General features: G+C 41.3%; 2 pseudogenes; both read right to left on the reverse strand.

The window, feature by feature from the left end:
* Positions 1 to 16275: 16275 nt before the first annotated feature.
* On the reverse strand, positions 16276 to 17929 carry LOC144537471 (uncharacterized; annotated as a pseudogene).
* Positions 17930 to 18736: 807 nt separating this feature from the next.
* Positions 18737 to 19961, reverse strand: LOC144537472 (uncharacterized; annotated as a pseudogene).
* Positions 19962 to 25366: the final 5405 nt, after the last annotated feature.

The following is a 25366-nucleotide window of genomic DNA, read 5'->3' on the forward strand; positions in this document are numbered from 1 at the left end:
CATTCAGATTATAAAACTGTTTGTATGCACACCTGTAAGCAATGTTCCCTTTATAAATCCAAGGTCCGTACGGGTGCTTGAAATCCTTGAAAATGCTTGAATTTTGATGTTGTGTTTTCAAGGTTTGAAAAGTGCTTACATTTTGGATAATGCTTGAAAATGTTTGAAATTGTAACTGTATTTCTTTCACAACAAATACATATCTGACTAAATAGTTAGTTTATTAAATAGGGAAATAAAATGTTGGAGAGCCTGTGTGACTGCGGTCTTCCAGTCTATTTCCATGTGTGACTCTGCCCCCATGAAACCACTACTGCGCCATGCCGGGAGGTTGTCATTTCAATGAACGTTGGCTGGAAGATAAAAAATACAAATTATGGATTTAACGGCGACAAACCCCACGAATTGCCTCTTGTAAAGTCTGCAAAAAAGACTTGCAGCTTTTCACAATGGGCGAGTCTGCGCTCTCGAGTCACATGAAGGGTAAGTCATAGACTTTTCAAGTAAGCCAACTGAAGTAGCCTACTGTACACGTTAGCGTCTAGTTGTTTACGCTAGTAATTGCTAGCTAGGAATTCGCAGGCTTAGTGACTGAGAGTACTTGGTGTGATAATGTAATGTTAGTATTGCATGTCCGTTATGGCACATTCATTTGTGGAATATCCAGTGAATATGCAGTAAGCCATAGTTACATCACAGTAACTGTAATGTTAACTACCCGCAAATTAAAACCTGCAAACGTTAGCCCAGTGCATACAACAGAAATCGTGTCAGATGTCAGATGAGTGTTATACAAGTAGCCTACTGTAAGGTTGAGGATGGCCTTATGCAATACTTACACTGCTCTATTCCAGTAGATAAATGTATATGTCTTCGCAATGAAATGCATTTTTTTTTTCAATTTATATAGGCTATTTATCAGGAAGGTGCCTGTGCACTGTCAGAGTCTTCTGGTTTAAAATGGAAATACAGGTTGTTGTTGTTGTTGTTGTTGTTGCACTGTCTCAGATTTTGTTCAAACCTTGTCTATATAATGTGTCCCAAAACCAAGGCCTGTAAAATATTTCTGTTAAAATCCTATGTCTTCATATTTTCAGCCCTTGAAATTACTTCACTTTTACGGCCTGAAAATCACATTATCTGGGAAGCAATATTTGGACATTAATATAATGAAAAGTATTATTCATAGGCAGGCCAAACTTTGTAAGGTGGAAGACAAACATGTCAATGTGACTGAACCGTTACAAGTTTGTACGGCATGCCCTAGATTTGGAAAAAAGTGTGAAAAGTCTGACGTTAAGGGTAGCATAAACTTTGAACAAAATCTAAGAGGGTGCAGCAACTGTTTTCCTGGAATTTGTCTGATTTGACACAGAATGAACCAGCTGAATGTCATTTGGCTCAAATCCTCCCACTCAGTGCTACTCTCCATAGCTGTCTTACTGTACGTTATGAACCATGAAGAGATTAAATATTTTAAAGGTGATAATTCAGGATTTATACAGCAACATAGTTAACTGACAACTGTCATTTTTAGCATCTTGCTGATACTTTTTGTTGTTATTTAGGAAAAAAAAGCATCAAGACCTGATGTGAAGTCATCTGAATCCAGGTCCAGTAGTAAGTGATATTTTGGGCAGAAAAGCACAGCTACATCCATCCATACAACCAGCAGTAACAGTGCAGTGGAAGCAGCTGGTGGAGTAGCCCGTCTACCATCCACATCCACTCCTCCAGCATAGGCGTAAATCCGAGGGGGGTCGGGGGGGTCAGGACCCCCCCCATCTAAGGGTTGTTCCCCCCTAGAAATATCATTAGAAACCATGCTGTGTATTGTAAATAACATAATGATGTATACTTAAAATATCTGTGTAAGTAGTAAAACATTACAAACCCCAAAAAATGCTTTTTAAGTTTAGAAACATTTTGAGTCCCCCCTCCCCTACCTCACAGTGGCTTGGTCCAGTGCCTGCTTTACACACAACAAGTCCGATGGACCACAGGAGAGAATGAGAGAACATACTGGTAGTTTAAGATAAGTTTGATTTGCTAGTTTTGGAATGTAGTAAGTAGGTTGTTCAAGGATATTTCACTCACATTAACATCAGATGAAGTTTTTCTTTTCTCAAATAGAAATTATGCTGAGTAATTAATAAATTAGTCATGACAGAAAAGTTTGCTATGTTAGTGTAATATAGTATAATGTAACATTACTTAGCTTGTTTTACTAGCTTGTTGGATAGGAATGCACCCACTACAACTAACGTTAATACGGTGATAAGCCTAACGTTATGTGTGTGAACTGATATTAGGGTTAATACTGAAGATCTACAGTTGTGTTTAAGTGGTTAAGTTAAATATATATCCTCTGTCCCAGAGGAAACCTAATTTTTATGTGGAGGACGCAAGATCATTTTAGAATTAAAGCTGCAAGCAGCGTTGGACGGGCCCTTTGCACGGCACTCAGGCAATGCAAATTGACACCAATGAAAAGGGAACTCCCTGCTGAGTTTAATGATACCTCACACAAGACTCTACCTGAAACGGGTCACCAGTTATGAAAGGGGCGTGACTTAAGCATAGGGGGGCGGGCCAAACCATGACCAATGAACAAGGAACTATCTGCTGAGTTCAATGATACCTCACACAAGGGTCTACCTTAAAATGTTGTGAAAGGGGGCGTAACCTGAGTAAGTGGGTGTGGTTAAAGTATAGGGGGCAGCTCAGTATCACATGTAGACCACACATTCTAAGTTTCATGTAAATCGGATGATGTTTGTCATATAAGGCTGATTTCCTGTTGCCAGTGGGAGGCGCTATGACCAAAAGTCAATATTGGCCTCTATATGTCCTCAGACCTGGACTCTTGTTGATTGTGGAAAATTTCAAGCAGATATGACAATGTACACTGTAGTTACAGCCACTTTCTCATTCATCGCTAAACACTCAAAACGGCTACCCCGCCACAGCCATGCCCTATGACGAAAAGTTTTTCTTTTAATAAGTTTTCATCTCTAAGGTCTTAAGATGGCACAGACCAAATTTGAAGTTGATCGGATGAAATCTTTAGGAGTTTGTTAAAGTACCACATGTGGAAATGGCCAAAATCGCACTAATTTCGATTTCCTGTTGGGTTTAGGGTATGGCTCCAATGACGTTTTTTGTACGTCCTAACCTGCTACATATGTGTACCAAGTTTGTGAGTCTACGTTAAACATACTGCAGGGGCTCAATTTTTTAAATTTTGTAGGGGGTGCTAGTGAGCCATTTTTGTGCGCCTATTCCTGAAACCCTTAAAATACATATATTTTCAACAGTCTTGATGCAACCGCCAATTTTGATGAGTTTTTGAGTATGTTAAGCCCCTCAAAAAGGCAATTCATTTGCCAAAAAAAAAAAAAAATAATTCCTTTAGTTTCAATAGGGCCTTTGACGCTGTCGGCGCTCGGGCCATGATTATAATATGACGGCATGGTGAACCTATGAATCTAACTCATATTTAGACATCTGATGTTAAACATTTATGTGATAAAATGACAAAGAAAAAAAGACAAAAGATCCTCTTTCAATACACCAAAACGCCAAGTAAGTACAATAAGTCCTCATATCAAGACAATTTGGTAACATCTTTATCAGGATGGGTGCTTATGAAAATACTAACGTCACTATGTCACAGGCAAAGAAGAGAGAAAGAACTGAGGAACAGGAGACCAGGGATAGTCAGTCCTAGAGTCTCAGGTAAGTGTGTTGAGCTTAGTTAATATTTTTGGAGGTGTGTGGCTGTCAGGGATAGCAGATGAGCTTTACCAGTGGCTCACTAATTTACATTATGATCAGCTAATGTAACAAGAGTCGTATTATAGAAGTCTTGCTATTTGGTTGGATGAGGTAGTTACTACAAGTATGGAAAACATTTTTTTTTCATTGAATCAAGAGAAACACTGAAAAGAAGGATAATGGTACAGTCTCCATGCTACACTAATGATAGTATTAAGGCTTTCCTCTGTGTACACATATCCTCTACAAGTATAATGGCTGTATTATTTGTGTCCCTTTCAAAATTTTCGCTTCAGAAATTTTATGTTTATTGTTCCCCCCAACTGTTAGATGAGATTTACGCCCATGTCCTCCAGTCCAGTCTTCTAATGCACATAAGGCAACCAGCACCATAAAATCATTTGTCAGCTCTAATCCAACACTTCAAGCAGAAATATGCTGGGCAACAAAAGTTGTAACCAGCCACTATTCCTACAAATCATGTGAGAATACAGCAGACATTTTCAGAACCATGTTTTCTGCCAGTGAAATTGCAAAGCAGTTTATTTGTGGGGAGAGAAAAGCACACCACATTTGGGATTGCTCCTCATTTCTCTTCCCTGATGAAGGCCAAAGCCAAGAAAGAGTCTGAATATGTACTTCTGTTTGATGAAAGTCTCAAGGTACCTAACATCATTTTTCATTGGTCATCACACTGCAGAACAAATGCATGAGAAGGTTGAAAAAGTGTGTTCGGATATAGGCTTCCAGAACCTGATGAGCTGTCGATGGATGGCCCAAATGTGAATTTGAAGCTCTTCTCACTGGCCCAGTAGAACATTGACAAACAAACAAGAAAATGTTAAATGTTGGAAGTTGTGGATTGCATATACTACACAACTCCTTCAGAGCAGGATGTGCATTCACAGACTGGGAGCTGGGAAATGCTCTGTCAAGCCTTAAATGGCTATTCAAGGATGTTCCAGCTCATAGGGACACAGAAGTCACTGGTTGTACATCCTTCCCTCTTGACTTCTATAGTCATCAGTGGCTGGAAAATGTGGCGGTGGCTGAGCGTGCCCTTCAGATATGGCGCTCTCAGAAAATGTGCATCACTGCTGCTAAAATGAAAACTCTAACAGAGCCACTTACAAAGTCTTTCAAGACGGCTGAGATGATTGTGCAAGATGCCCTCTTCCCAGCAAATCTGAACTTCTTTCTAATGGTAGCTAGGGAAATCACACAATTTTTGAGGTTATACCAGACGGACAAACCCATGCTGCTGTTTATGTGCGTTTCTGAGTCTAATGGAGAAGTTTGTCAAGTCCAGTGTCATGAAGGATGCAACTACCCCTGTAAAACTTCTTCAAGTTGACTATGCTAACTCAGTCAACCACATAGATGTCACTAAACTGAGAGTCGGATTTGTCACAGAGCGAGCCCTAGAGGAGCACAAGCTGAGGCTGGAGTTCAGACAGAACTGCAAGCTGTTTTTACTGAAGATGGTGTCCAAACTGTTTGAAAAGGCACCACTTAAATATATGCTTGTTAGAGGCCTGTCTGTCCTTGATCCAAGGGTGCACCTAAAAAAAAGCAAAGAGACAAGTGTCCAAAACTCAGCACTGTTTTCCGACTCCTCGTGGAATCTGGCCGCATTGAAGAACAAAGCTGTGATGACATTCTGAGGGAGTTTGGCCACTTTTATGACCACAATCTGATGTGTGCCTCAGATTCCTTCAGGAATTTCAACCCACAGATGGGAAGGTTGGATGAATTCTACCATGAACATTTATCAAACAAGGCAGAGTTTTACCATCTCTGGGAGGTAGTAAAACTCGTCCTGGTCCTCTCCCATGGTCAAGCCTCTGTTGAGAGAGGGTTTTCAGTTAACAAAGAGGTGATGGTGGAGAACCTGAAAGAGCATTCTCTGATTGCTCAGTGGATCATTCATGACCATGTGGACCATATTGGAGGGCTACTCAACATAGTCTACACAAAGGAGCTATTCCTCTCTGCAACTGCTGCCAGGCAGAAATATCACAATTATCTGGATGACCAAAAATGTTGAAAACAAGATGAGCAGACTGCTCAGAAGAGGACGGGAGTAATGGAGGAGATAGCTGAGATCAAGGCCAAAAAGAAGAGGATGGAGGAGGACATAAGGGTCCTTCTGATCATTTCTGTATCTTCTTTAATGTATTTATGTCCCCGCAAATTCAGTTGTGTGATGGTAAGAAAGAGAATCATAAATGATCACACTGGTGTTCTCTTTGAACATGAGTCAGAAACCTTGAGTCAACCATCAGACTCACTAGATGATTTAATGGATAATGTTAACTCAAAAATGGTTAACATTATGGATGTTATTGTTCCATTTAAACATAAAAGAGTCGCTGAGAAGCAGAAAGCTCCATGGAAACAAAATCCAACGATCAAACTCCTAAAGAGAGAATGTAGGAAGACTGAAAGAAAATGGCGTAAATCCAAACTACTTATCCATTTTCAAATACACAAAGAAATGCTACGCAAATACAACTCTGAAACATGCAAAGCAAGACAGTGTTTCTTTTCCAACATCATCAGCAAGAATATGAACAATGCTGGAGAACTTTTTTCAACAGTCGAAAAGTTAACTAATCCCCCTTCACAATTAGGACCCAAGCTTGTTTCAACAGGAAAGTGCAATGAGTTTGCATCATTTTTCAAGGGTAAAATTGATAAAATCAGATTGAGCATATCATCTCAAATGCTAATCACTCAGAACCTTGACTCACCAGTGACAAAAAGGGGAGCACTTAACTTGATTTCTGAATTTCACTTAGTTGACATTGAAATCCTCGAAAAAACGGTACAAAACCTCAATTCGTCCACATGTGAATTGGTTATTCTACCTACGAGCTTTTTTAAATCTGTCATTCACCTCATAACAACAGATTTGCTTGAAATTATAAATACATCATTACAGACTGACACTTTTCCCAGCTCCCTGAAAATAGCTGTTGTAAAACCCTTGCTGAAGAAAAATAACTTGGACGCCTCTACATTAAACAACTATAGGCCATATCCAATTTACCGTTTGTAGGTAAAATTATCGAAAAAATTGTTTTTAATCAGCTAACCACATTTTAACCCTGAATAACTGCCTTGATGATTTTCAGTCAGGTTTTCGTGCTAATCACAGCACTGAAACAGCTTTTGTCAAAGTTGTAAATGGCATACGCCTGAACACAGATGCAGGTAAAGCATTAGTACTAGTATTGCTGGACCTTAGCAGCCTTTGACACGGTTGATCACAGCATTTTATTCCACCGACTGGAAAACTGGGTTGGCTTATCAGGTGTTGTTGTTAAGTGACTGAAATCATACCTGCAAGACAGGAGTTTTTTTTGTTACCGTTGGCAACTGCACCTCAGCACCTACGTCCTTGACCTGTGGAGTCCCCCCAGGGCTCAATTTTGGGTCCACTGCTTTTTAACCTTTATATGCTCCCACTTGAACTTTTAAAGAATAATCTTATCTCCTATCATAGCTATGCTGACGACACCCAAATATACCTAGCTTTGACACCTAATGATTATGGCCCTCTTGAAATAAATCACTGGATGTCACAAAACTTCCTCCAGCTAAACAAAGACAAAACTGAAGCAATAATATTCGGTAAAAAGGAAGAAAGAGATAGGATTGCCACCATGCTCAACAAAAAAGGACTTAAAACAAAGGATACTGTTAGAAATCTTGGCGTCCTCATAGACAGCGATCTAAATTTTAACAGCCATATGAAAGCAATTACTAAATCAGCATTTTACCATCTCAAAAACATTACCAAACTTAGGGGTTTTATGTCAAAAGATGACTTAGAGAAACTGATTCATGCTTTTATTTCCAGTAGGGTTGATTATTGCAATGGGCTGTTCACAGGCCTTCCAAAAAAGACCCTTAAATAGCTTCAAATGATACAAAACGCAGCAGCCAGAGTTCTTACAAAAACAAAAAGAACTGAGCACATAACCCCTGTTTATAACCCACTTATTGTGGTAGACTGATGATTTTTAATATTCTTTTCTTTATTTTATTTTATGCTTTTATCTTTTACTGTTTTTTATGCGTTAATGTTCTCATGCTTTTAATGGTATTGTTTTTATGATCATGTACTGAACGTTGCTTTTGTTTTGTGTGAAGCACATTGTATTGCCACGGGTATGAAATGTGCTATATAAATAAACTTGACTTGACTTGACTCCTGAAATCTGCAAGTAGTAATGCAGAGAAAGCTGAATTGGTTGGAAAATTCAGCTTTATCGAGAAATCAAATGGTCTTCGCAGAGCTGCAAAAGAAAAACAAAAAAGTCTGGAGGCTGTAGAAAAACAGCTAAACGACAAGCTGAAGGAGCTCAACGACACTCCTTCACAGGTCCTTAACGTACTATATGACCTTAACGTACAATGTTCTGTGTTTAGTGCAGTTTTTTTGTTTGTTTTATTCAACAGAAAGCGATAAAGGCCACTTACTTAAGCTGATTTGTTTAGTTTTTCAGTATTTTGTGTTGTTTGGTGTATTTTCTTCTTTTTTTTCAACAGGAGTATAAAGTCCACTGAAGTCAACTTTAAGTTGATTTGTTTACATGTACACATCTGGTTGAGTTCATTATATTAAATTAAATCAAAATGCCCATATTATGAAAGAAAATCACTTTTTCTGGGATTTGGGGTGTTATTTTGTGTCTCTGGTGCTTCCACACCCATACAAACTTGGAAAAGAAAACACCCATGCTGTTTTGAGTGAGATATGGGTTTCTGAATGTGTCCTGCCTTCAGTCTCCGGGTGAGCTGTTCAAAATCGGCAGGGCTTTTTACATCACTAGCCGAAACGAGGTGGCTAAAGCATGCTAGCTCGTTCTGAATGGCAAACCACTGCTACAACACACACTAGTTCACCATAATCTACATAAGAACTACATACATGTCCCACACAAAGTTGGAAGTGTGCCCTCGTTTAGAAGAAGTCTCCCGGCTAATCCTGCCTTGTACTACTGAAGTTATAGAAACAAACAGCTAGCTAGCTAGATGATGTGATCCTTACTTAGCTACCGCGCATGTGCAACTGCCAACAAAGATGTTACAGCAGTGAGAGGTCTCACTCTGTAGCTAAAACTATGTATTGGTATGCAATTTACAGTGGTGTAAGGTGATGGAAGAAGCTTTAATATGGACCTTGAAAGTGCTTGAAAAGTGCTTGAATTTGACCTTGTAAAAGGTGTACGAATCCTGTAATCACAGATTACTCACAAGTGTGCATACGTGAATCAGCCCTTTATACGGCCCTGTACACGCACATTTTGAACCATAAATAGTCAATGCAAAGCACCTCATGAATGCTGATCAGTATGTTAATGACCCTGGCAATTGTTGGCCTGTTCTCGCATAGTGTAGGGAAACCTGATCTATAGACTACCTATATTAATAATACTGTCAAACGGCAGGCATTTCGACACTCAAGGACAGCTTCGATATACCAGACCTAGATTTAACAGAATTTTATATTATATCCAAAGAAGTCCCTCGGGAAACAGCCGGTGGCCCCCAGAGTGGCGAGGACCTGTATTTGGACTGGGATGGCACGGTTCTGGTGCGTTGCCTTCTTTACTGGACCCAATTAAAGGAGAAGTCCGGCCAATTTTTACGTGAATCTTGATCGCTCTAAATATGCGAGTAAAAAAACTGCTAGCATACTGCAGTTGCTGCAGCTACGTCTAAAGCTCCCAGTTAGCTAAAATGGCAGTTGTGGGGGCATGTTCTAAAGAGTGTCTTTGTGCCTCTTAAAAGACACAAAATGCAATTAAAATGTCTGTGCAACATGAACAGGGCCCTTACGTGACAACAACATGTGTTTAAATTCACCTACCCTGTCTCGATCCTGCCAGTAGCTAGCTCACCCTGCTAGCTGCTAGCTGCCGTCCAGGATGAGTGTGTTCAGCCAGGCTTCGGTGATAATCATCACGCAGCAGTTCCGTGTGTAGTTGTAGTTCATCCATTTTGTGTGTGATCGATCTGGCGTTGGTGAGTAGGAGGCTTGGCAGTGGCAGTCTGTGTGGTAGTTCCCTTAGCCGGGCTAGCAGGCCCAACCAGCATCCTTGCTTCTGCTTTCTCTCCCGTTCCCGCCTTCGTCGCCTCCCGCGGCCGATAACAATCCACCGAGCGCTGGTGGTCTGGCTATGTCCTCCAGCGGACAGATCATGTCTTCGCAACGAAAAGTTTTTTCCCCCCGTAAAAATAGGTAATTGAGCACTGTAGGGGTGATGACCATGTCAGTGACTATGTAACTACATGGAAACGGGCCAAATGATGTCTGCAGCTTGCACAGTGATAGCGTTAGAGAAGGCTAGCTGTAGTCAGGCGCTGAAGTCCTGTGGGAATTCGGTTGTAGCAGGAAAAGGTAAACAGTAGTGTGCAGATTGCTCCGACACTTATTATTATTATTATTATTATTATTTTTAGGGGGCAATAAACAAGTTTACGTCGCAAAGGCATGACATGTCCTCTGGAGGACATAGCCAGACCACCGGGCGCTCGTGGATTGTTGTCGGCCGTGGGAGGCCACGAAGGCCATCCTTGTATAGGTCCTTGACACTGACGATGCCATTTCTGTGCCAGGCCCTAAAAGCCAGGTCTGAACTTGAAGGTGTAAAGACACGGTTTTTAAGCAGTGGGGTCCAGAAGGAGGGGCACTGTAAGCTGTAGATTTTCCTAACCTGACTCCAGATCTTAAGTGAGAGGGATACAATCAGGCATGCGCCCACAGATGTTGAAGGCAGAGGAAGCTGGGAGCAGAGGACCGACCGCAGAGGAAGGTGTGAGCTAGCCTTCTCCAAATGTACCCAGACAGACAGTGAGGCGCAGTCGTTCATCCAGTATAACATTTTTTGCAAGTTAGCTGCCCAGTAATATCGTCTAAAGTTAGGGAGTGCCAGACCTCCCTCAGTCTTTGGGGACTGTAATATCGTCTTTTGGATCCTAGCAGGTTTGCTGCCCCAAAGAAATTTAGAAATTGCCCTGTCCAGCTTATCAAAAAAAGATTTAACGATAAGTACAGGGATGTGCTGGAAAAGATAAAGGAATTCGGGGAGGACAACCATCTTAATTACATTTATCCGGCTCATGAGGGAGAGCGGTAAGACCGACCAGTGGTCAAAATCACTTTCAGTTTTTGCGGAACATGTCTGAAATGGCGGTTGTAATGAAAAAAGTGGCGAAACCTGTCCTCTGCCCACTTAAACGACAACAGAGAGCATGGGAGCTGCATAGCCAGAGAGTTTATCGGTAGGAGCTCGCTTTTCTGATCGTTAAGCTTGTAGCCAGAATATGCACCGAACCGTTCCAGAATATTTAAAATCACAGGAAGCGAGATGGCTGGGTTAGAGATGTACAGGAGCAGGTCGTCCACATACAGTGAGACTTTATGTGTCGATGAGCCAGATCGAGGGATGCCTTCGAAACCTTCCTCTGAGCGAAGCTAAATGGCCATTGTGATGGCGAACAGGAGTGGCGACAGAGGGCAACCCTGCCTGGTACCTCTCCGGAGTGAGAAGAGGGGTGATAACGTGTCGTTAGTTTGAACTGAGGAAATCGGGGATGAATATAAATATCTGATCCAGAGGATAGAATTTTTGCCCAGGCCAATCCCGTCCATTGCCTCATACAGGTACCCCCACTCGACCCTCTCAAAGGCCTTTTCGGCGTCGAGGGACACCACGATTTTCAGGGTATCATTACTTGACGAGTGGATGATGTTAAGTAGGCGTCTAGTGTTGTGGGAAGACTGTCGGCCAGGCATGAATCCTGTCTGGTCTAGCGAGATAATGGAGGGCATCACTCGTTGAAGACAGAGTGCAAGAACCTTTGAGAGAATTTTGAGGTCCACATTGAGGAGAGAGAGATTGGTCTGTAGCTGCCACAAAGAAGGGGATATTTCCCCTTCTTAAGAATTAGGGAGATAGTGGCCTTCGACAGGGAGTCCGGCAGGCGACAATGACGAAAAGCCTCGTTGTACATATCTCTTAGTACCGGCGTGAGGAGAGCGAAAAATGTTTTGTAATACTCTACAGTGAAGCCATCCTGCCCTGGGGATTTACAGCTCTGTAGCGAGTTAATGGCTCCTTGAACCTCAGCAATGGTTATAAGACCACCCAAGTCATTCGCGGAATCAACATTTATTTGGGGGAAAGTTATATTATTAAGCGTGTCGTCTGCAATGGGAGGGCAGTCATAGGTATACATTTCAGCATAGAATTCGGCAAATATTTCATTTACTGTATGTTGACGGGATCAGTGTGGATCTCGCCTGAGTTGGTTCTAATGGCAGGAATTAGTCGTGAGGTTGCTTCGGCTCTGGCCCGATGAGCCAGAAGCTTCCCAGCTTTATCCCCTGACTCAAAAAAGCGCTTTTTGAGCAGACAAAGCTTGGATCTGTTCGTAGATAAGAGGTCAAAGTCTGCTTGCAACCTAAGACGTTCTCTGTAAAGGGTAGAGTCTGGGCCAGCCGCGTGTTTGTCATCGATGTCCTTAATTTTCCGTAGTAAGTTCGCCGTTCGGGACATTTCGACTCTTTTTAAATGAGAGACAAAGGAGATGAGCTGGCCTCTGATATAGGCTTTCAAAGCTTCCCATAGTACACCTCTGTTTGTGTCCAGCCATCCCAGTCTCATGGCAGAAAGAAAGAGAACAAAAAAAACAAAAAAAAACACGAATGACATACAACAGACACAACCGCATACACACACATAGGACAGGCAGAATAGAGCATCACTTAACCATCGATCAAACCTGAGTCCACTGACCGGAAATCCCCGACAACTAACTGAACCTTGATTGTCCATTGCACAGCTTTGTGCCATCTACACATCCGCCTGGGTTCCAAGTGTTCCCAATTCCCCAAACAACAGATCAGTCCAATAACAGAACAATATCAGTGTTATGGTCAGCTGCTCTCTCCGCCCTGTTTTGGATATCTTTCCCTGTGTGTCTGTGTTTGTCTGTGTTTTTTCCACTTGGAGTGCTGGAGGTGTGGTCCAGAGGAAAGTAGGTAAAGGGGCGTGGCCGATTCAACTCTGCACAGCCGTTCTTCGCAGCTGCAGCTAATCTCCAAGATTCAACCCAGCAATACTTAAACCCGGGCTGATCACCTCTTCAGCGCCAGTTCTTTATCTACAACCCATGTGGTAACTTGGCTCTGAGTCCCAGTTGTACTCCAGTTTTTGCCCGTGTTATCTTCTGCTCATACTTAATCTGTGTCTCTGTCTAGTTATCGCTCTGACCTGCTGCTTCCACCCAAGTCATTCACGGAATCAACATTTATTTGGGGGAAAGTTATATTATTAAGCGTGTCGTCTGCAATGGGAGGGCAGTCATAGGTATACATTTCAGCATAGAATTCGGCAAATATTTCATTTACTGTATGTTGACGGGATCAGTGTGGATCTCGCCTGAGTTGGCTCTAATGGCAGGAATTAGTCGTGAGGTTGCTTCGGCTCTGGCCTGATGAGCCAGAAGCTTCCAGCTTTATCCCCTGACTCAAAAAAGCATGTGCCTGCATGCTTCCAGTCTCACTGTCCATATTACTGTTATAAAGTATGTATAAGTATATACATATGTACAGTGGGGAGAACAAGTATTTGATACACTGCAGATTTTGCAGGTTTTCCCACTTGCAAAGCATGTAGAAGTCTGTAATTTTTATCATGGGTACTCTTCAACTGTGAGTGACGGAATCTAAAAATCCATAAAATCACATTGTATGATTTTTAAGTAATTAATTTGCATTTTATTGCATGACATAAGTATTTGATACATCAGAAAAGCAGAACTTAATATTTGGTACAGAAACCTTTGTTTGCAATTACAGAGATCGTATGTTTCCTGTCGTTCTTGAACAGCTTTGCACACACTGCAGCAGGGATTTTTGCCCACTCCTCCATACAGACCTTCTCCAGATCTGGTTTCGGGGCTGTCGCTGGGCAATACGGACTTTCAGATCCCTCCAAAGATTTTATATTGCGTTCAGGTCTGGACACTGGCTACGTCACTCCAGGACCTTGAGATGCTTCTTACGGAGCCACTCCTTAGTTGCCCTGGCTGTGTGTTTTGGGTCGTTGTCATGCTGGAAGACCCAGCCATGACCCATCTTCAGTGCTCTTATTGAGGGAAGGAGGTTGTTGGCCAAGATCTCACAAGCATGTAGAAGTCTGTAATTTTTATCATAGGTACACTTCAACAAAATCCAGAAAATCACATTGTATGATTTTTAAATAATTAATTTGCATTTTATTGCATGACATAAGTATTTGATCACCTACCAACCAGTAAGAATTCCGGCTCTCACAGACCTGTTAGTTTTTCTTTAAGAAGCCCTCCTGTTCTCCACTCATTACCTGTATTAACTGCACCTGTTTGAACTCGTTACCTGTATAAAAGACACCTGTCCACACACTCAATCAAACAGACTCCAACCTCTCCACAATGGCCAAGACCAGAGAGCTGTGTAAGGACATCAGGGATAAAATTGTAGACCTGCACAAGGTTGGGATGGGCTACAGGACAATAGGCAAGCAGCTTGGTGAGAAGGCAACAACTGTTGGTGCAATTATTAGAAAATGGAAGAAGATTCAAGATGACAGTCAATCTCCCTTGGTCTAGGGGCTCCATGCAAGATCTCACCTCGTGGGGCATCAATGATCATGAGGAAGGTAAGGGATCAGCCCAGAACTACACGGCAGGATCTAGTCAATGACCTAAAGAGAGCTGGGACCACAGTCTCAAAGAAATCCATTAGTAACACACTACGCCGTCATGGATTAAAATCCTGCAGCGCACGCAAGGTCCCCCTGCTCAAGCCAGCGCATGTCCAGGCCCATCTGAAGTTTGCCAATGACCATCTGGATGGTCCAGAGGAGGAATCGGAAAAGGTCATGTGGTCTGATGAGACAAAAATAGAGCTTTTTGGTCTAAACTCCACTCGCCGTGTTTGGAGGAAGAAGGATGAGTACAACCCCATGAACACCATCCCAACCGTGAAGCATGGCGGTGGAAACATCATTCTTTGGGGATGCTTTTCCGCAAAGGGGACAGGACGACTGCACCGTATTGAAGGGAGGATGGATGGGGCCATGCATCGCGAGATCTTGGCCAACAACCTCCTTCCCTCAATAAGAGCATTGAAGATGGGTCGTGGCTGGGTCTTCCAGCATGACAACGACCCAAAACACACAGCCAGGGCAACTAAGGAGTGGCTCCGTAAGAAGCATCTCAAGGTCCTGGAGTGACCTAGCCAGTCTCCAGACCTGAACCCAATAGAAAATCTTTGGAGGGAGCTGAAAGTCCATATTGCCCAGCGACAGCCCCGAAACCAGATCTGGAGAAGGTCTGTATGGAGGAGTGGGCAAAAATCCCTGCTGCAGTGTGTGCAAAGCTGTTCAAGAACGACAGGAAACATATGATCTCTGTAATTGCAAACAAAGGTTTCTGTACCAAATATTAAGTTCTGCTTTTCTGATGTATCAAATACTTATGTCATGCAATAAAATGCAAATTAATTACTTAAAAATCATACAATGTGATTTTATGGATTTTTAGATTTCGTCACTCACAGTTGAAGAGTACCTATGATAAAAATTACAGACTTCTACATGCTTTGTAAGTGGGAAAACCTGCAAAATCGGCAGTGTATCACATACTTGTTCTCCCCACTGTATATATGTTACATATGCAGTTATGAAAATAAAAGTAAAGACACTGTGGAAAAACAGAGACGAGATTGTAGTACCAACAAGGCACAACATGAGTCAGCAGGTTGATACATATAGATACAAATACATTTTAAAATGAGTAAGCGTGGGAGAGTTTAATGAAATATCACCTGCAACTTAAGAATACAGATTCACAAAAACGTTGCTGCTACGACTTTGAATAGGAGAAGCATAGTTAAACTATAGTCAAACAAAGTCATTGCAGAAATATGTTGCCTCATCACAGCCTCAGCTACGTGAGGCCCACGGTGGTCCTGATCAGGCTTGGCAAAGAGTCAATTCAAAAGAGACAGCTGATCACCAGCAATGTCAGCTAAAGGCCAGTAAAATCAGAAGAAAAAAAAAGTTTACAAGCCGCCAAGTAGGTCCAACGCCTTGTGTGACAAGGACAGGGAGGCTGCCTTTAAAGTATGGAACATAAGTACATAAAAAGTCATAATACTACGACTTTGAACAGGAGAAGCATATTTTAAAGTATGGAACGAAAATACACAAACAGTCATAATAAAAACTTAAGGTAACATTCATAGCCTACAGCTAAGAGCAGTCTTACCGGGCCAATGCACGGCGAGGCGGGCTAGCGTGCTGTGGTTGGCCGGGTGCTAAGAGTGGCCTGCTGCCGAGAGCTAGCAACCCGCGTTAGCCCACCGCGTGGCCGTGATGTAAACAAAAGCCGGCTCTCCGGGCAGTTTTAACGTAGCCGCCATGTTGCTGGGCAATTTCAATCCTCCATGGGTCCCGAACTGCGTCGGCACTGAGAAGAAATTAAGTCCTGAGCGGCCTTAGGGGAAATAAGCCAATGCTTCGGCCCTTCCTCGGTTGAGAAAAACAGCTTGGCCGGATAGTGAAGTGCAGGCCTGAGGCCTAGGACGTAGAGCTCTTTCATCATGTCTCGGTATGCGGAGCGTTGCTCGAGTATCTCGGGAGAATAGTCCTCAAAGATGTGGATCGGGAGTCCTTGTATTTTAGTTTGCCCCTTTGTTTTCGAGCTTCGTGCACTACCAGCTGGCGGATCTGGAATCTGTGGAAACACATCACGACTGCCCTGGGCTTCTGGCCGGGCCCTGGTTTCGCCATTAGCGTGCGGTGAGCTCGTTCCAGCTCCGGGGCTGAATCCAATATGTGTTTGCCGAGCACCTCCACATTTACTCTTAAATGTGGTGATGGTGTCTGCCCCCCGAAGCCAGACTGGGAGCTGGTTCAACAGGAGAGGAGCCTGATAGCTGAAGGCTCTGGTTCCTATTCTACTTTTAGAGACTCTAGGAACCACAAGTAACTCTGCATTCTGGGAGTGCAGTGCTCTAGCGGGACAATAAGGTACTATGAGCTCTTCAAGATATGATGGTGATTGACCATTTAGAGCTTTGTAGGTCAGGAGAAGGATGTTAAATTCAATCCTGAGATGCAGAGACTCTAATACAGGAGAAATATGAGCTCTTTTCTTGGTTCTTGTCAGAACACGCGCTGCGGCTGACAGTAAGGAATTACAGTAGTCCAGCCTGGAAGTAACGAATGCATGAACTAGTTTTTCAGCATCGTTTTGAGACAGGATGTGCCTAATTTTGGCAATGTTACGAAGATGAAAAAAGGCTGTTCTTGAGGTTTGTTTTAAGTGGGCGTTAAAGGATATATCCTGATCAAAAAATAACTCTTAGATTTCTGACAGTAGTGCTGGAGGCCAGGGCAATACCATCCAGAGTAATTATATCTTTGGATAATGAGGTTTAGAGGTGTTTAGGGCCCAGCACAATAACTTCAGTTTTGTTTGAGTTTAACATCAGAAAATTGTAGGTCATCCATGATTTTATATCTTTAATGGATACTTGAAGTTTAGCTAACTGACTGGTTTCGTCTGGCTTAATTGATAAGTATAATTGGGTGTCATCCGCATAGCAGTGAAAGTTAATTGAGTGTTTCCGAATAATATTGCCTAGAGGAAGCATATATAAGGAGAATAAAATTGATCCAAGCACTGAGCCTTGTGGAACGACATGGCTAACTTTAGCATACCTAGAGGATTTATTGTTAACATTAACAAATTGAGATCGATCAGAGAAATAGGACTTAAACCAGCTTAGTGAGATTCCTTTAATGCCAACAAAATGTTCCGATCTCTGTAACAGGATGGTATGGTAAATAGTGTCTAATGCAGCACCATGATCTAATAGGACAAGTACGGAGGCAAGTCCTTTGTCAGCAGCAGTTAGAAGGTCATTACTCATTTTCACCAGTGCCGTCTCTGTTACCTCATTGGTAAAGATTGGAGAATATGTAGGACACTTTATTGCAGATGGAATACTCGACACACTATGCGAGCTTCGCCTGCTATGGAGACTAGCGGTGTTGCTCGATGCCTCTGGCCAGTAAAGGGACATTATCAGCGGGGAACGCGGAGCGAGTGCCGGTGGAAAGCTAACGCTAGCCGGCCACCTGTTCCATCAATCCATCTTGCAAGTGTCCGCTCATTACAACATACTGGACTACATCCAACTTCAACGAAACTCCTAATGCGAGTTCAGAGACTGCTGTGTTTTTGTTGTTGTGGAAACATGGCTGAACAACAGTGTACCGGACTATCCAGAGTGATAGAGAAAGATGGCTCTGGGACTATCCAGCTACCAGGCCGGCTGCTCTGTCGCCGGGTAAGACTAGTGGAGGAGGGCTGTGTTATCACGGACTGGTGCTTGTATCCAACTAACTGCTAACTGCTGGTAGAGTTTGTGACTGTTAAATGCCGACCATTCTACATTCCACGCAAATTTACGGCTGTGTTTATACTCTGTGTTTACACCCCACCAAGCGCTAATGCTAATAGCTATGTGTTAACTGGCTTGGGAGTAGACTCTAAAGCAGCGAAGCAAGTGCATTCTGGGATTTGGTGTCTTTCATCCACATGAGCCAAAAACACATTTTCTGGCTTTTCTTGGCCTAGAAGCCACCAATTTCTAACTTTTTTAACATTTCTACTGCATAAGTAATCCAATTTAAAGATATATTCATCTTTCCAATGGTGGAATATCCCTTTAAGTAGCCTTATTGGGATGGTGTCTAAGAGACAGGTGGATGGTTTAGCTGAAGAGACCTTTAACATTAATTGTTGAAGGTCTATAGGATAAAAGCAGTCTAAGTATATGTCAGGTCTTGTCGTTCTTTCTAGCAGTCCTGCGTTTAAAGGTGAACCGTTAGAAGTTGAGGGCAAAAGGTGATGAATTGTAACTGATATGAATTGTTATAATTTTATCATTAAAGAAGCTCATGAAGTCATCACTACTCAGAGCTATAGGAATAGATGGTTCAATAGAGCTGGCCTGGCTACAGTGCTGAAAAGAAACCTTGGGTTGTTCTTATTTTCTTCTATTAGTGATGAGTAATAGTCTGATCTGGCATTTCTGAGGGCCCAATCTAAACGAGATTCTTCCAGTTTGGTGGAACACCATTTACTTTCAAGTTTTCGTGAGATTTGTTTTAATTTGCAAGTTTGGGAGTTATACCAAGGTGCTAGTTTCCTTTGCTTCATTATCTTCTTTTTGAGGGGAGCAACAGAGTCTAAAGTCGTCTGTAGGCAGGCCGTAGCACCATCTACAAAATTATCAATTTGGGGGGGACTAAAGTTAACATAAATGTCCTCTGTTATATTAAAGCACAACATTGAGTTAAATGCTGTTGGAATATCTTCCATAAATTTAGCTATAGCACTGTCAGATAGGCATCTAGTGTAGAAGCTATTATCTAATTTCGTATAGTAAGAATTTGAAAGTTATTAAGACATGGTCTGGTAATAAAGGATTCTGCGGAAATATTATTAAATCTTCAAATTCGATGCCATATGCCAGCACAAGGTCGAGGGTGTGGTTAAAACAGTGTGTGGCCTTATGCACACTTTGACTAAAACCAATTGAATCTAATAGTGAGTTGAAAGCAGTACTAAGGCTATTGCTGTCAACGTCCACATGGATATTAAAATCACCTACAATAAGTATTTTGTCTGATTTAAGGACTACTCATGATGAAAACTCTGAGAATTCAGATAAAAATTCAGAATATGGACCTGGAGCTCGGTAAACAACAACAAATATAATTGGCTGTAATGTTTTCCATGTTGGATGTTGAAGATTACGAACAAGTTATAATTTAGTTTAGGTTTAGGATTAATTAACAGACTTGAATCAAATATGGCTGCAACTCCCCCTCCTTGGCCTGAGCCTCTAGGAATTTGAGCATTATTATGACTGGGAGGAGTGGCTTCATTCATTCACGAACATATTCTTCATGGCACAGCCATGTTTCGGTAAGACAGAATAGATCAATTTGATTATCTGATCTCAAATTGTTTACCAATACTGCTTTAGAAGACAGAGATTTAATGTTTAATAGTCCACATCTAATTTTTCTATTCTGTTCTATCATTGCAGTGGTTGTTTAAATTCCAATTAGGTTGTTAAGTATAGCCCCTCTTTTGTTTACCTTTGATTTAACTGCAATATGTTAAGCACAGATCGTAGTATTTCCCAAAATAAAATAAAATAAAATAAATATATGCCAAACATATAAACACCAAATTGCTTAGCTATCTCAATCTTGTTATAACTAAGATACATTTTTTTTTAAATTGATAGATTTAGCCACTGTACGTCCAAACGTGGCTGATAGATTTAGCCACTGTTCGTCCGTACGACGAGATCGTGGGATTTCCCAAACTCAATGAATCTTGCACATATACACCAGACTGCTTACGCAGCTCAATCTTGTTATAACTAGGATATCTGCTGAAAAACATATTTTTTCTAATAATAAGTAATACAATGTGTAATCAAGGGATGACTGATTAAGTAAATGTAAATGCTAAATGCCCTAATACCTGTTGATACTACAACAGTGCAAAGTATAGGCTCTTAACCTTGCAGTTTTGCACATATGTAAGACTCGATTTCTCCATTTCTTTGCACATATACATACATATATATATATATATACATACATACATATATATATATATATATATATATTATATTATATTATATTTGTATTATAGTACAAAGTAATAGTGCAAATGTAGTGTGCAAAATGCATATTGGAATGATAAAGTATGTAATGTGTAGGTGAATGGCCAAAGAGGGGATGGCCCGACTTATCAGCAGTTCAGCATAGTGATGGCAGTGGGAAAGAAGCTGTTCTTGTGTCTGGTTGTTTGTGGCCAATAGCTCTTGTGGTAGGCCATGCTTCTGGAGTTGCCGTAGGAAGTACATCCTCTGCTGAGCCTTTTTAAGGATGGCGTTGATGTTGGACTCCTACTTCAGGTCCTGGGAAATTATGGAGCTTCTGGACACAAGCTCTGTCCTGGAATGGTTTCCTCGCTTGTGGAACGGATTCATCTGAAATAAAAGATCATACCATTTGTACTGATTGCAAAAGGAATATTTGAATGTATGTAAACATTGTATGTGACAGGATTTCTCAGGATTTTTTCATTGTAGCCCAGAGATTTTCTAATGGGGAGACACAGCATCCATAGAAAAGCATGGGATTAGTTTGTAAAGCCAGTAGGCCTGTGTAGCCTAAACATATTCCCTCCCTTCCTGTATGCTTCCCCATTCACTTAAATAGGAAAATACCTTGCCGATAACTGCCCAAAGTGTGTTGCAAGATGGCCGCTGAGCACATGTCGTGCACAGCAAACAAAGACTTAAACAAAGTGCAATATGCAAAGCGCAATATATATGCAGTCCATTTAAAGTTAAGTCTTTAACTCTCGCCAAAATGCAACCTATGGTCTTTTTGTGAATGTACCCGGGTCAAACTTTCGTTTAAAGGCATATTTAGGACGGAAGCGCCACTTTTAAGATTTAACGTATTCTCGTTTTCGGGTCAAATGGCCTTTTGAATGGGAGAGCTAGGGGCTACTATGATAGCATCAAAATCACTATTTTTAAAACACTAAGAAGGCTGGGCACAACATGAAACTTTGATCGAAGTATCACCAGGGGCTCTACACATGAACTCAGCATTGAGAAAATTGTTTGTGTACACAGAGTTTACTAAAAAGAAAGGTTTTGAACAACTCACTGCTTCACTGGCAAGATGGCGACAAGGGGGAAAACAATGCTAAAGTGAGTTGTTCAAAACCTTTCTTTTTGGTCAACCTGATCAAAACCGGAATAAAACAAACCACTACGAGGGAAAGGGCTTAAGGTTAAACCCCAAAACCTTGCATTAAAACCACAACATCATGAAACTGTAACGTATTTCACTTACTTTTTCGTGAGGTCGCGAAGCCGCGTAGTGTAGGTCCATAGACAGTTAATGAAAGTAGGTCATCCAACACAGAGGTCAGGACAGGACTTGAATCGGTCACCTGAGAGCAGAGGCACTGTCTTCCCCCTACTGGCGTGGGGGTGAAATGGTTGGATTTGTACACTGAACGGAGTTGATAGAAGTGAAATGAAAGAAGTGAATTTTCTTAATTGTGAAAATCGTTCTATTGATAGATTCTTGTTTGAAGTATTTTCACCTAATACAGTTAAAAAACGAAATCAAGCACAAAAGTATTGTTTTTAGCAAAATTGATATTAGCCTAAAAATAAATATATTCTCTTGCTATGCTGTTTATCTTACTTAGATTTTAAAAGACCAATACTTTTTGAGTGAATCTAAATCAAGTGACTGCAAACCTTTTATATGCTACTTCAAAAACTTAAATGTAGCTTGTTTAAATAAACATTTCAAAATTGCACTCAGAACAACCAAAAACAACCAAACAGAAACGTTGTGTGGAGGTACAGTGCAACCACAGGAGAACGTTTCAGTTGGTTGGTTCCCTTAACGTTTAGGGAACGTTATAACCCTGAGGGAACGTTCCCTAAGCATTAGTTTTTGATTTGGTTCAAACTAACCTTTAGGGTTAAGATTAGTGGGGCAGGTGACTCCACAGCATGCCCCCACCAACGTACTGTTTTCACATTTTACCTGTAAGCCTACTTTAAGCTAGATGTGGTAAGCAGAAAGGTTGATTTTTTTCTTCACCTGTACTCTGGCCAGGTTCCACAATGTAGATATGCTACATGGGTTTGCTAGGCAGTTTCTTTCATAATATCCACATGTATGATATTAAAGGCACACAACAATCACAAAGTAGATACGATGAAAAAGCAGAAATTACTGGCTAACTTAAGTAATTCAGTAAGCTAAGCATTCACAGAGGATGTGTATTCACAAACAATGAATACAGCAGTAGTAAGGTCTACTGTGTACAAACATATGGTAACTTTACATGGGTTGACAATGAAGATGCTCACAAACGGTGGGTCTGTACTCACAATTCCGTATCTTGCGCATATTCATGTGACCTAAAATACAAAGAATTGCTAAGTTCTTTTTTTCTTCCTAATATCATGTTTCAGACATTAGTTCCAGAGGAAAACTCTTGCTGTCAGAAGTGGGATTCGAACCCACGCCTCCAACGGAGACTACGACCTGGATCGCTCAGCCATCCTGACTGAATGAGCAGACGTTTAGTAGGAACTGTCACAAAAAGTATAATACAGTAAATCAAATATGTCATGATGAAAGCCTTTAGCTACCAGCTGGACTTGGTAAAAGGTGCTGCAAAGATGTTTTGTCTCTCATCCAAGAGACTTCTTCAGTTGTTTTTTACACAGAAATGGTTGGACACAGTACCCACTCCCCCACCCCTATACGACAATGGAAAGCTGTGGGAAAAGGGGGTTTCCAAAGCTAGTTGACCATTCAATAAGCAATTCTGATGCACTGTACTGGCCCCTTCAAGATGAGCACTGTATACTCTGACTGCAGCAACACAAGTTCAAAACTCAGCGAAACCTAATTTTTAATAAATTACAATTTACCTGTAAGCCTACTTTAAGCTAGATGTGGAAAGGTTGATTTGTTTTTCACCTGTACTCCAGCTTAAAACCAGGTTCCACCGAGATTTGAACACTGATCGCTGGATTTAGAGTCCAGAGTGCTAACCATTACACCATGGAACCACAACACTGAATGCTACATGGGTTTGCTAGGGAGTTTCTTTCATAATATACACATGTATGCTATTAAAGGCACACAACAATCACAAAGTAGATACGATGAAAAAGCACAAATTACTGGCTAACTTAAGTAATTCAATAAGCTAAGTGTTCACAGTAGATGTGGGAAAAGGAAAGTTAAGAAAAGGCTTTGAAGGACTTGAAAACAATGAATACAGCAGCAGATAGGTCTGCTGTTGTTGAACGAAGCGTTCAGTTGAAAACCCAAAAACAGCTAAAAAATATATTACTGTTTTAAGAAATGTATTAGCCCAAAAACAGTTAAAATATATATTACTGCTTTAAGAAATGTATTAGCCCAAAAACAGTTACAACTATATTTCTGCTTATAGATATAATCATATTGCAGCTTATACATGTAATTATAATCTTGTTTAAGAATAAGAATCATGCTAGATACTATGTTAGATACAGCATTATATTCATTTGCTTAGTGTATATGTATGTATGTGAAAAGTATGTGTATATGAAAAGGCCTGCCTGCAGTTCATGCAGAGGGGAAGTTTGTGTGTTCCTGTAAGAGTCTGCAGCTGAGACAGGGGAAGAGTTTATGTGGGGTACATTGAGTTCATGTATGAGAGAAAGTAATGGGGAGCTGATGTGAAACATATGTACTGCCAAAACTCACACTGTCCTGATTCTGTTTGGAGAAGAGAGTCAAGCTGTCATATATGATGGAAGAGCATTACCGCTTGCTTGTGTAATGTATAAGGCTGTTAGCTTGAGCAATGCATAAGATACGAGTCTGTTAACCTGTGGATTGCATTAAAAAATGATACCTTATTAGGCCACAAGAAGTGGTGAGACAGCCCCTGCTGGTATGGTGGGAGTGAACTGGTCAATGTATGTATAAATAGGAGTAACTCAAAGATAGAGGCTCTTCTTTTGGGGCATTTTGTACTGAAAGAATCTCGGTATTAGAGTATTCATTTTATCCTGTTAAGGACTTAGTGCAGTTTTGTTCATTTTTCTTTCTGTTTAGCTTTTTGCCTTTTTTAACTTTCTGCTTTAATAAAAATAAAAATACCTGAGTTCAAGTTTGAACTAGGGAACAAAACCCGCGTATCTGTTTTGTGCCTTTTTGGAAGACTTTTATTTTTTCCTCTTTTTCTTCAAACCTGCCAAGCGGTAGGGGAACAACCCTACGGAAGGCAGTTTGACTCCTCTTTAACCGCTGGGTGAGTTGCAATCCAGTGGGCATCGATTTTGACAGCAAGCCTCCTCTCAACTCACCGGAGACTGCATTTTTCAGCGGACTTGAACTTTTGGTGATTCTGCGAAGAGCAGCTTCAAACTGTGAGTATTACTAAAAAACATATGGTTATAAAGCTTCCCTCGGGCAATACTTTTTCTGTATGAATATGTGAATAAGGGGACATCTGGGGTGTTAATCAAAGTCTCTTGCCTCGCCTTTGGGTTCCCTGACCCAGGCGAGGACCTTTTAGTATGGGTGTGTGTGTCTCTATAATAAATTTAAAACAGGAAAGTATCCGAAGTAACTCCTTTTAAATAGGCCAAAACATCCGCTCCGCTGACGGTAACTGGTGTTAACTGTACAGCAGAAGAGGGCATAGTAGAGCGAGGGTTATCGAGGGGAAGATATAAGAGGAGTTAGCTTTTAAAATAAAAGTGATACGAAGTCTCGATAACTGTCACATCGTTCATCATGGCGCCCAACGTGATGCAGTGTGTTAAGAACTGTAATGCAAAGTTAAAGGAGATAACTAGAAGAGGCAAAACAGGTTAACCACT

Source organism: Sander vitreus, chromosome 22, assembly GCF_031162955.1.
Source record: "Sander vitreus isolate 19-12246 chromosome 22, sanVit1, whole genome shotgun sequence".
Lineage (NCBI taxonomy): Eukaryota > Metazoa > Chordata > Actinopteri > Perciformes > Percidae > Sander > Sander vitreus.